The following is a 12,359-nucleotide window of genomic DNA, read 5'->3' on the forward strand; positions in this document are numbered from 1 at the left end:
AAAGCCTGTGAAAAATGGGGACTATCATACATTTTGGGGGCAATAATAAACCTTTACAGTCCCCTGAAATTCCACAGTCAGAATCAAAGCCAAGTATTCATTTCAGGATGTTTTATACATTAAGTTTCAAGATGAGTTTTCTCATTAGCTATGGTTGTAAATGCAAGAATTATTTTAAGAAATGGTAACAGTTTAAGTATAATGATAGTAGGAAAGCTTACTTAACTGTATTTTATTAAAATTTTCTATTTAAAGATGTGATTAACAAATACTGTTTGTCATTTTAATAAATTTCATGTGTATGGACAGGCATTATCAAGTAAAGTTTGTGCTAATGTATGTGTGATTTATATACTTACACTAGTGATTTGCTGTGAGAAGGATACTGCCCTCTGGAGCATTTTGGCAATCTAGAGGGTAATTTTTGGTTATTACAATGTGGATGGAGGGTCTGGTGAGCGTTTAGTGGGCAGAGATACTTGATACTTTGATAATCTGTGAAATAAAAAAAAATGTTCTGACTCCAGAAAATATTCCCATGTTTTAATGCCCACTCTTACAGCAGGAAAACTTGTTTGATTATCTGAGGCCAGATTTTAATTCCATTTTACTTGTAAACTCAAAATATGTTTGGTATAGTTTTAAATAGAGACTGAATTTTCCATAATTAACACTATTTTCTAAAGTTATAAAAAACAGTGCTTGAAAGTTTACCAACAGCTGTTTTCCATTTTGAAAAATTACATTACTAATGGCGATGCTAGTCATGGTTTTTAGTCACCAATTTAACACGTGGTCATCATTCTTTCTTTGTAGCCATTTCATTCACGAGATTGTACTATTTACACACAGCAAAGAGAGGGGTGCCTGGGTGGCTCAGTCGTTAAGCGTCTGCCTTCGGCTCAGGTCATGATCCCAGGGTCCTGGGATCAAGCCCCGCATCGGGCTCCCTGCTCCGCGGGGAAGCCTGCTTCTCCCTCTCCCACTCCCCCTGCTTGTGTTCCCTCTCTCACTGTGTCTCTCTCTGTCAAATAAATAAATAAAATCTTTAAAAAAAAAAAGCAAAGAGTATGATGAATGCTTCATTAGAGAATATACAGAATTGAAAATTTGAATACTAATTTTTAAAATTATTTTTCTTAGTTCTCCTATATATATTAGATTCTTAATTCATATAATATATATATATAACATATATATCACATAGGGAGTTATAATGATATTTTTCAATCAACTAAGTTACATTGTCTATAAATTGCATTTCTAGTAATGATAAAAGGGACAATAAAAACTATGTTGTAAAGTAGGATCTGAGTCCTTTAGAATTGAGAATCATTGATTTACATATATGGAAAATCTGGCTAGTTGATCATACAGCCAAACACCAATGCTGCAAGTATCTAAATTGTCAGCACATTTCATTGGTAGAAATACGTGGATTTTTTTTTTTTAAAGATTTTATTTATTTATTTGACAGAGAGAGACACAGCAAGAGAGGGAACACAAGCAGAGGGAGTGGGAGAGGGAGAAGCAGGCTTCCCACCAAGCAGGGAGCCCGATGTGGGGCTCGATCCCAGGACCCTGAGATCATGACCTGAGCCAAGGCAGAGGCTTAACGGCTGAGCCACCCAGGCACCCCGAAATATGTGGATTTAAAGAAAGTTCCTGGCAAATTCAAACCTATAAATGGAGAACAAATTTTGAGATGAAGGCCTGAAAATAAATACTGAAGTCAGCATAATGGATTTTCTTTAAGCACTTCAACTACAAATATATTAAATGCCTCATTATGCATGACACCTTGCTAAATGCTGGGGAGACAAAGATAAATATGAAATAATTCACTCCTCTAGGAAGTGTATATTCTAGTGGGAGGAACAAATATCTAAGGAATATTAATTCAGTGTAAATTTCTAATAGAGTTGTTATTTTATTTTATTTTTTTTAAGTTCTATAAAAGAATGAAAGGGAATTGAGAGGGAGCCTCCTGCAAGACATACTTTGAAAGCTATGCAAGGGCCCATTTTGTGGAAAACCTTAAATACTGAACTAAAATAATGTCATAAGAACAGAGAGGATGAAAGTAAAATGCTATTTAAAACAAGCATATATCAGCAAGAATACTTCTCTCAGCTGTTTATATCTTTAAAGGAGCCTAACTTTGTTGTAGAAGAAAACATTCAATGGTCTCTAATGGGTGGGATGGTTTTTCTTTCTTTCTTTCTTTCTTTCTTTCTTTCTTTCTTTCTTTCTTTCTTTCTTTCTTTTTTTCTTTTTCTTTCTTTCTTTTCCTTCCTTCCTTCCTTCCTTCCTTCCTTCCTTCCTTCCTTCTTTCTTTCTTTCTTTCTTTCTTTCTTATTTATTTGAGAGAGAGAGAGAGCGAGCAGGAGGGGCAGAGGGAGAGGGAGAATGCGGAGCAAATGCAGGTCTCAGTCCCAGGACCCTGAGATCATGCCCTGAGCTGAAATCAAGATTTGGACATTTAACTGACTGAGCCAACCAGGTGCCCCTCTTTCTTCTTTTCTTTTCTTTTCCTTTTTTTTTTTTAAAATGTAACTGAGTCTAAAAAGTTTACTGATAGGGTTTTAGATTCCACATTGCAAGCAACCTTTAAGAAATCTACGACTTATCACGTTCTGGTATAATACCAAGAAGAATATCCACAATTATCTAAAAGGCCATTAATATATGCTTCCTTTTCCACTTAGCATATCTGGATGAGATCAGATTTTTTTCATATACAGTTGACCCATGAACCACATGGGTTTGAGTTGCATGGGTCCACTTATATATGAGCTTTTTTTTTTTATAAATACAGTACACTACTGTAAATGTATTTTCTCTTCCTTATGATTTTCTTTTTTTTTTAAGATTTTTTTTTTATTCATTTGAGACACAGAGATGCAGAGAGACAGAGAGCATGAGCAAGAGGAGAGGCAGAGGGAGAGGGAGAAGCAGGCTCCCCACTGAGCCAGGAGCCGGACATGGGGCTCGATCCCAGGACCCTGGGATCATGACCCAAGCCGAAGGCAGACGCCTAATCATCTGAGCCACCCAGGCACCCCTCTTCCTTATGATTTTCTTAATAACATTTTCTTTTCTCTAGCTTATTTTATTGTAAGAATGCAGCATATAATACATATAACATACAAAATATGGGTCAATTGACAGTTTATGTTATGGGTAAGGCTTCCAGTCAAGAGTAGGCGGTTAGTAGTAAGTTTTGGGTGATTCAAAAGCTATATGCAGATTTTTTTTTTTTTTTTAGTAAGCTTATGGGCTTTTCTTTTATTTATAATTATTTTTATTATTTTTTAATTTTAGTGTAATTAACAGTGCTATATTAGTTTCAGGTGTACAATATACTGATTCAGCACTTCTATGCATTACTCAGTGCTCATTACAATAAATGTACTCTTAATTCTCTCCACCTATTTCACCCATCACCCACCCATCTCCCCTCTGGTAACCACCAGTTTGTTCACTATATTTAAGAGTCTGGCTTTTCTGTTTGTCTCTTTTTGCTTGTTCATTTGTTCTGTCTCTTAAATTCTGCATATGAGTGACATCAGATAGTATGTTTTTCTCTGACTTATTTCACTTAACATTATGCTCTCTAGATCCATTCATGTTGTTACAAATGGTAAGATTTCATTTTTTGTGGCTGAGTAATATTCCATTATACATAAATCACATCTTCTTTATTCATAGGACACTTATGTTGCTTCCATATCTTGGCTATTGTAAATAATGCTGAAATAACAATAAAGGTGCATATATCTTTTCGAATTAGTGTTTTCAGATTCTTTGGGTGCGATTATTGGATGATATAGTAATTCTGTTTTTAATTTTTTGAGGAACCTCCATACTTTGTCCATGGTAGCTGCACCAGTTTGCATTCTTACCAACAATGCAGAAGTGTTCCTTTTTTCCACATCCTTGCTGACACTTGTTGTTTCTTATGTCTTTCATTTTAGCCATTCTGACAAGTGTGGTTTTCATTTTCATTTCCCTAATAATAAGTGATGTTGAGCACCTTTTCATGTGTCTGTTGGCCATCTGTATTTCTTCTTCGGAAAAATGTCTGTTTGCGTCTTCTGCCCATTTTTGAATTGGACTTTTTTTGTTTTAGGTATCGAGTTGTGTAAGTTCTTTATATATTTTGGATACTAACTCCTTACTGCCTATATCGTTTGCAAATATTTTCTCCCATTCAGTAGGTTGCCTTTTAGTTTTGCTGATTGTTTCCTTTGCTGTGCAGAAGTTTTTATTTTGATGTAGTCCTAATAGTTTATTTTTGCTTTTGTTTCCCTTGCCTCAGGAGAAATATCTAGAAAAATGTTGCTTTTGCCAATGTTAGAGAAATTATTGCCTGTGCTCTCTTCTAGTATTTTTATGGTTTCAGGTCTCATGTTTAGATCTTTAATCCATTTTGAGTTTATTTTTGTGAATGGTTTAAGAAAATGGCCCTGTATAATTCTTTTGCATGTGGCTGTCCAGTTTTTCCAACACCATTTGTCTTTTTTTCATTGCATATGCGTGCCTCCTTTGTCTAGATTAATTGAGCATATAATCATGGATTTATTTCTGGGTTCTCTATTCTGTTCTATTGATCTGTGTGTCTGTTTTTCTACCATAACCATACTGTTTTGATTGCTATAACTTTGTCATATATCTTGAAATCTGGGACTGTGATACCTCCAGCTTTGTTCTTCTTTTTCAATATGGCTTTAGCTATTCAGGGTCTTTTGTAGTCCCATACAAATTTTAGGATTGTTTGTTCTAATTCTGTGAAAAATGCTATTGGTATTTTGATAAGGATTGTATTAAGTCAGTAGATTTCTTTGGGTAGAATGGGCATTTTAATAATATCTGTTCTTCTAAGCCATGAGCATGGAATGTCTTTCCATTTCTTTGTGTTGCTTTCAGTTTCTTCCATCAGTATTTTATAGTTTTCAGAGTACAGGTCTTTCACCTCCTTGGTTCAGCTTATTCCTAGATATTGTATTCTTTTTGGTGTAATTCTAAATCAGATTGTTTCCTTCTTCTCCTTCCTCCTCCTCCTCCTCCTCCTCTTCTTCTTCTTCTTCTTCTTCTTCTTCTTCTTCTTCTTCTTCTTCTTCTTCTTTTCTATTTCATTATTAGTGTACAAAAATGCAACAGATCTCTGTATGTTGATTTTGTATCCTTCAACATTACTGAATTTATTTATTAGTTCTAGTAGGTTTTTGGTGGAGTCCTTAGGGATTTCTCTATTATAATATTATGTCATCTGCAAACAGTGAAAATTTTACTTCTTCCTTACAAATCTAGATGCTTTTTATTTCTTTTTCTTGCCTGCTTCCTGTGGATAGGTCTTCCAGGACTATGTTGAGTAAAAGTGGTGAGAGTGGGCATCCTTATCTAGTTCCTGAAAGCTCTCAGTTTTACACCATTATGTATGATGTTATCTGTGGGTTGTTCATATGTGGCTTTTATTATGTTGAGGTATGTTCTCTCTAAACCTATCATGAACGGATGTTGTACTTTTTCAAATACTTTATCTGCTCTATTGAAATGAACATACGGTTTTTATCCTTTCTCTTATTGATATGATGTATCACATTGATTGATTGGCGAATATTAAACCACCCTTGCATCCCAGGAATAAATCCCACTTGTTTGTGGTGAATGATGTTTTTAATGCATTTTGGATTTGGTTTGCTTGGTTTGTGGAGAATTTTTCCATCTATGTTCATCAGAGATACTGGTCTGTAGTTCTCTTTTTTTTTTTTGTAGTGTCTTTATCTGGTTTTGGTATGAGGGTAATGCTTCATAGAATGAATTTGGAAGTTTTCCTTTTCTATTTTTCTGGAATAGCTTGATAATAGGTTTTAACTCTTCTCTAAATATTTGGTAGAATTCAGCTGTGAAGCCGTCTGGTCCTGGACTTTTGTTTGTTGGGAGGTTTTTGATTACTGATTCAGTTTCATTGCTGGTAATTGGTCTGTCCAAGTTTTCTGTTTCTTCGTGATTCAGTTTTGGTAGGTTATGTTTCTAGGAATTTATCCATTTCTTTTCAGTTGTTCACTTTGTTGGCATATAATTTTTTCATAATATTGTAATTCTTTGTATCTCTGTGGTGTTGGTTCTTATTTCTCCTCTTTCATTTCTGACATTGTTTGAGTTTATCTTAGTTTTCTCTGTCTCTATTCCTCTTGCTCTCTCTCTCTCTTTTATGAGTCTGGATAAAGGTTTATCAATTTTGTTGATCTTTTCAAAGAACTACCTTCTGGTTTTATTGATCTGTTGTATTGTTAATTGTTTGTTTGTTTTCTTAGTCTCTATTTCATTTATTCCTGTTCTAATCTTTATTTTTTCCTTCATTCTGCTGGTTTGTTGTTGTTGTTGTTCTTCTTCTTCGTCTTCTAGCTCCTTTAGGTGTAAGGTTCCTGATGGGTTTCTTGAAAGAATAAAGTGATGAATTCAATGAGAAAAAGGAAAATCAAAATACCTCTACATAATAAAAAAATAATAATTTGAAATTTCAGGGAAATTACTAGAGAGGAAGAATAAAAGAATGAGAACAAATGAGGGGAATAGGTAGATACGATGTTGTTTTGGTAGTGGTGATAGAAAGAAGACTGCAAGAAGCAAAAGAGAAAATTTGAGAGATCATGGAATTGGAAAGAAAGGTACCCATGAAAATGTAATTCTCTGGGTGTCCACAAATATCCAGGAAAACACTGGACTTCTCACAATTTGTTTAAAGAGCATAGAGCAATTTTATTTAATTTGTAAAAGAAAGAATAATTGCAAATGTGAAGGCTTAAAATATCCAGCAAATCATCGTAATGATTAGGTTGCAGACTTTAAAACAGTATTTCTTGGGGGTGCCTGGCTGGCTCAGGCGATATAGCATGTAACTGGATCTTGGGGTCGTGAGTTCAAGTCCTACGTTGGAGGTAAAGTTACTTCAAAGAAAATTAAAAAGTAGAACAATACTTCTTAAATATCTCTTAAAGATTCAGTTTCCTCATTCAATCAATCAAGGACAGATGCTTTTTTAAAATAAAAATTCATTTGCCTCAATCTTCCAGTAATGCAGATAATTCCATTTTTGTACTTATCTCCTGGTGGGCTGGTAGTGTCCTGTTTGTAGGCCAGTACTTCGTAGGCTATACTTCATGTAGTGGTACCCTGGAGTTGGGCAGCCTGAGTGTGTATCTTAACTCCCACAAAGTATTATGAACTTGTGAAAGATAACTTTTCTGTCAGTTTTCTCATATGCAGAATATTGTATCTATCTCATATTTTTTATAAGAAATGTGAGGGAAACTATCACAATATTAGTTCTCCATTTCTTCTTTAGTAGTAGAATCCCTGAATCTTGCTTGTATACTGGAAATACAGTTTACATTTCTCAGACTTCTGTATAAGTAATTATTGCCATAAAACTTGGTACTTGTCAGTGTCTCTTAAGAGGGAAATGTTTTGTGCAACATGATTTGGTGTCTGATGCTTCCTGGGTCATGAGCTAGAATTATATGCTGAGGTTGGTGGATCACAAGAAGAGTGGGAACCTGAGTCCTGTATACCATAGACCATTATTATAGCCCTCCATCAGACTTCTTCTATTATAGAGAAAAATAAAATTCTATCTTATTTATTTTGTATTTTCTCTCATATGCAGAATAGCCAAATCCCAACTGATAAATGAATAAATGAGGAAGGATGGGTAAAACAGTACTGGACACATGGAAGGCACTCAATAAGCATTAATAATAAATATTCAATAAGTATAGTGAAAAAATCATTAATTTTTTTCAGTAAATGCTTAAAAATGATCTGTGTGCTTTGTATTGGTGATATGAAGATGATTCAGTAAGATTATGTGTAGGAGTAGTTATCATTATTTGTGATTTTTTAACATGTCTTCTATAATTGCATTTTCCCTGAAAATTCAAAAAATCAATATTGAGTGGTAATCCCACTATTATAGTTTATGACTACAGATATTCCTCAATTTATGATAGGATTATGTCTTGATAAACCCATTGTAAATTGAAAATATGGTAAGTTGAAAATGCATTTATTGCACCTAACCTACTGTACTCATAGTTTAGCCTCACCTACCTTAAATGTCTTCAGAACACTTAGAGTAGCCTACAATTGGGCAAGATCATCTAACACAAAGCCTAGTTTGTAATAAAGTGTTGAATATTGTATGTAATTTATTGAATATTGTACTGAAAGTGAAGAGCAGGATAGTTGTATGGACACAGAAGGGTTGTAAGTGTACTGGTGGTTTACTCTCCTGACTACATGGCTAACTAGGTGTTGTGGCTCATTGCCACTGCCCAGCACCATAAGAGTATATTGTACTACATATTGCTGGTCCATGAAAATATCAAAATTTAAAATTCAAAGTATGGTTTTTACTGAATATGTATCACCTTCACCCCACTGTAAAGTAGAAAAATCATTGAGTCGAATCATCAAAAGTTAAGGACCTTCTGTATTTATAATTTGGTATAATATTTATCATTTATGCTTTTTACTATTTATAAATACAATGTTATTTTAGGGTGATGGCATAGGTAAAGACATTCCATAATTAAAAATTTAAAATAAAGAATGTGGGGCACCTGGGTTGCTCAGTTGGTTAAACGCCTGCCTTCAGCTCATGTTATGATCATGGGGTCCTGGGAGCAAGCCCTGAGTCTGGCTCCCAGCTCCTCAGGGAACCTGCTTCTCCCTCTCCCTCTGCCCCTCCCCTTCCATTTGTGCTTCCTCTCCTGTACTCCCTCTTTTACTCTCCTCTCTCAAATGAATAAATAAAATCTTTAAAAAAAAAGAAAAAGAAAAAGAAATGAAGAACATATTCAGGCCCTTTAGAGACATGCTAATGGAAATTCATTTTTTATTGCTAAATAAACTAAGCCTACTAAGCACCTACCCAATTTAACTAGCGTGTTTCAGCAAGGTCTTCTACTCAGAATCTTATAAAGCTGAAATCAAGGTGTTGTCTCATTGCCTCTTGATCTGTAGGCATGACTAGGTAAAATACTGCTTCCAAGCTCCTTCAGCATGTTGGCAGAATCCTCTCCTGCAACGGAAGGAAGAGGTCCCAGTTTCTTGCTTATGGTCAACTAAAAACTATTCTCATCCTATGGGCCATTTTCAGGTCCTTGCCCAGTGACCTCCTCCATTTCAGCAGTAGATAAACTCACAAGTTCTTCTTATGCTTTAGATGTCTGAATTCTACTACCAGTCAGAGGAAACTTTGCTTTTAAATTGTTCATGTGTTTAGCTTAGGTCAACCCCACTAATCTCTTTGTGTTAAATTCAAACGATTAGTAATCTTGATCACATCTGTAGAATGTCTTTTGCCATGTAAGATAACATAGTCATAGGAAAAACAATAGGGGAAAAGGAGGTCATGGGGACATTTTAGAATTCAGCCTACAAACACTAATCTTATTACTAATTGGTATATGGATTTTATATTTATAGATGGTTATTTTTTAAGGTCATCTTTGAAAATATTTCTTTCACTTAGTTATATTCCACATTAATATTTCTGTTAAACATTATTAGGGTTAGGTATCATTTAATGTACAATTTTAAAAGTTTTATTCTTCCAATAAATTATTAAACTGGCATGCTTTGTTGATATTATTATTTCTAAAAATTTGCATTTATGCAACCTTAGCAATGTTACCAGTTGATAACATAGTAACTTACAATTTGATATTTATTATCCTTTATATAAACAATCGTAGTTTTATATAATTTTAGCCAAATTCAGCACATAAGCATTTCACCATATCCATATATGGATTATAAAATATTAAATCTTGAAATATATTTGAGACTCTATCTTAGGAAGAAAGTTTGAGTATCATTTATTTACAAATAAATCTTTTAAATAATACTTCACTGCATTTATTGATATAGCCATAGTGTTACATCATTCTCCCATTATTTTATTTACTGTGTTAATATGTTAAATAAACATGTAAATATATCATAATAATGGGTTGATATTATATAATCATATAACATGTGTTGTTTCTTTAGTTAATGTGTATAAATATTGTTTAGATTCACATGATAACCATATATTATTTCATTTGAATATTACAAATTTTAAATATTTAAGATATATTTTGTGTGGGATCATTCAGGGATAGTGGAATACTGAAAATTTAAACCCAGAGTTGAATTATTGATGATATTTTGGATTTGCCTTTGACTTTACCTTTTCTGAAAAATTTTAGAAAGGGTTTTTACAATTCTGTGGTTTTTTCTTTATGTTATCTATATAGGAATAATAAGAGTCAAATATTCTTATATACAGGGATGGCAGATATTTCAGCTTTTATCAAGACTTACGTCTCTGAGTGGACTGTAACCAAGAAAAATATATACATTTAGATCCATGGAAAAATTATTTTAAGGTAACCTACCATAAATTTGTTCTTGGCTAGTCTACTAAAACCATAATAAATCATATTTGTAGCTATATAAAACAGTTAACTTTTCTCAGCTTCTGTTAATCTAGGTAATAGATATTGAGAAAGAAATGCATCTTCGTGGAAACTGGTACAAAATGAAATCTTTTAATAGTTTTCTACTTGAGATGTTTTCTGTCATTAGACATCTTAGCAGAATCAAATGAATCCTTTATAAAATCTTCAACCATTTATTCCCTATTAAAGTGGCAAACACATGTAAATGACATAGTCATTAGCATGGGTGAGTAGGTCATAACTCTGCATTTTCACATTAGTGGATTGAGTCACATTTGAATTCACTAAATGAATGCAACACACTTTCTTTCACTAGTCAAAAATCCAATAATGTTTTTTAAGACTGTTCCACGAAAATTAGATCCCTCAATTATGTCTATCTTACCCTTTGACCTTCTAAGAAGACTTTCATTCTTTTAGTCAGTTTCCTTACTGAAAAGGACAAGACAGAGGAAGTTTTGAGTTTTGACATGCCCATGATATTATTAGCAGGAATACTGTGCATTAATGCAAAGCTGCCTGGCTCTATGATGGCCACGTGCTCTGCCTTCAAAGGCTTTGAGATGTTGTAATCATGAAATAAGACATTGGATGCTAAATTTGAATTGCATATTATGAAGGAAAATTGAATGCTTTGATGATACAAGGCCCTCACTTCCTTCTCTCACTCTTTTTATTCACTGAATGATCATTTTCATAGTCATTTATTTCCACAATCTGTTATAAATGAAAGCTTGTTTGCCTATCTCTGTGCTTAATTTGGTGTTTAAAAGGGCATTGGCATTGGGGTGCCTGTCTGGCTCAGTTGGAAGAGCATATGACTCTTGATCTCCAGGTAGTAAGTTTGAGCCCCATGTTGAGTGTAGAGATTACTTAAATAAATAAATAAATAAATAAATAACAGTGTTGGCATCATCCTATGTTATCTGACATAGGATATATGTTAACTGTTAAAACAGTTAACTGTTTTATATAGCTACAGATTTGATTTACGTAATGTCAGATAACATAGGATGTTGATTTACATTGCATGACAATGCAATTATGTAAAATAAATGAAGCATAATCATAGAGGGAGCTGCTTCAGTGGTTTGCTCTCATGAGTAAACCCATTATACATATTGGGTCAGTTCATCCATAATTGCCTCAGAGAAAACAATTTTATGTTGTCAATATTTATTCACTTAAAAATTTAAGATAATGTGAGAGTCATGATGCAGGTAGGGGAGAAGTTGAGAGTTTTGCATCTCATTGTATCTTATTATTACATATCGTTATTACTTTCCATTATGGCCTGTGATAGCAATATCAGCATAGCAATCAATATATCCAGGGCAAAAGTGAAATTGAAGAGATAGGACAAATCATATGTTTTTTTACTACTTTTGTGGTAGGTTGCCCCATGACTTGGCTCTTAAAACTCCCCACAGGAGGTTTGCTCAGTGGCAGTATTGTAGCCAATGAGGTTTATCCGAGGCGTGATTATTGCTAATTGAAAACTCCTCACAGGATGCTCTTCCACTGTGGCTTGGGCATCTGGCACAGTGTTTGGAACACAGTGGCCACTTAATAAGCAATTGTTGAATGCATGATGGTATGAAGGGGAGAGGGTAAAGAGAAGGAGAGGAGAGGTAGAATAGCCATCTGTCTTCCTTCTTTAAGGATATTTGAAAATGGCCTTAGAATCCTCACATACTATCTGTGCTGAGACTCTTTTAGGGCAATGCGTATGCAAAGCTGGGGAAAAGCAGTCAGCCTCTTCCTGTGCCCTAAGGCCGCTTGTATTTCAAAAACAAAATGAAGACTTCAAGCCAGAAATCCTTGACAGTAGAGCAAAGAAATGTT

General features: G+C 34.1%; 1 protein-coding gene and 1 pseudogene across 4 annotated transcripts in view; both read left to right on the forward strand.

The window, feature by feature from the left end:
- Positions 1-12,359, forward strand: part of GRID2 (glutamate ionotropic receptor delta type subunit 2) — a 1,428,484-nt gene that overhangs the window by 369,670 nt on the left and 1,046,455 nt on the right. The gene's annotated exons all lie outside the window — the stretch shown is intronic.
- On the forward strand, positions 11,946-12,113 carry LOC116630383 (annotated as a pseudogene).

This window comes from Phoca vitulina, unplaced genomic scaffold (genome assembly GCF_004348235.1).
Source record: "Phoca vitulina isolate PV1807 unplaced genomic scaffold, GSC_HSeal_1.0 scaffold3, whole genome shotgun sequence".
In the NCBI taxonomy this organism is placed as follows: Eukaryota; Metazoa; Chordata; class Mammalia; order Carnivora; family Phocidae; genus Phoca; species Phoca vitulina.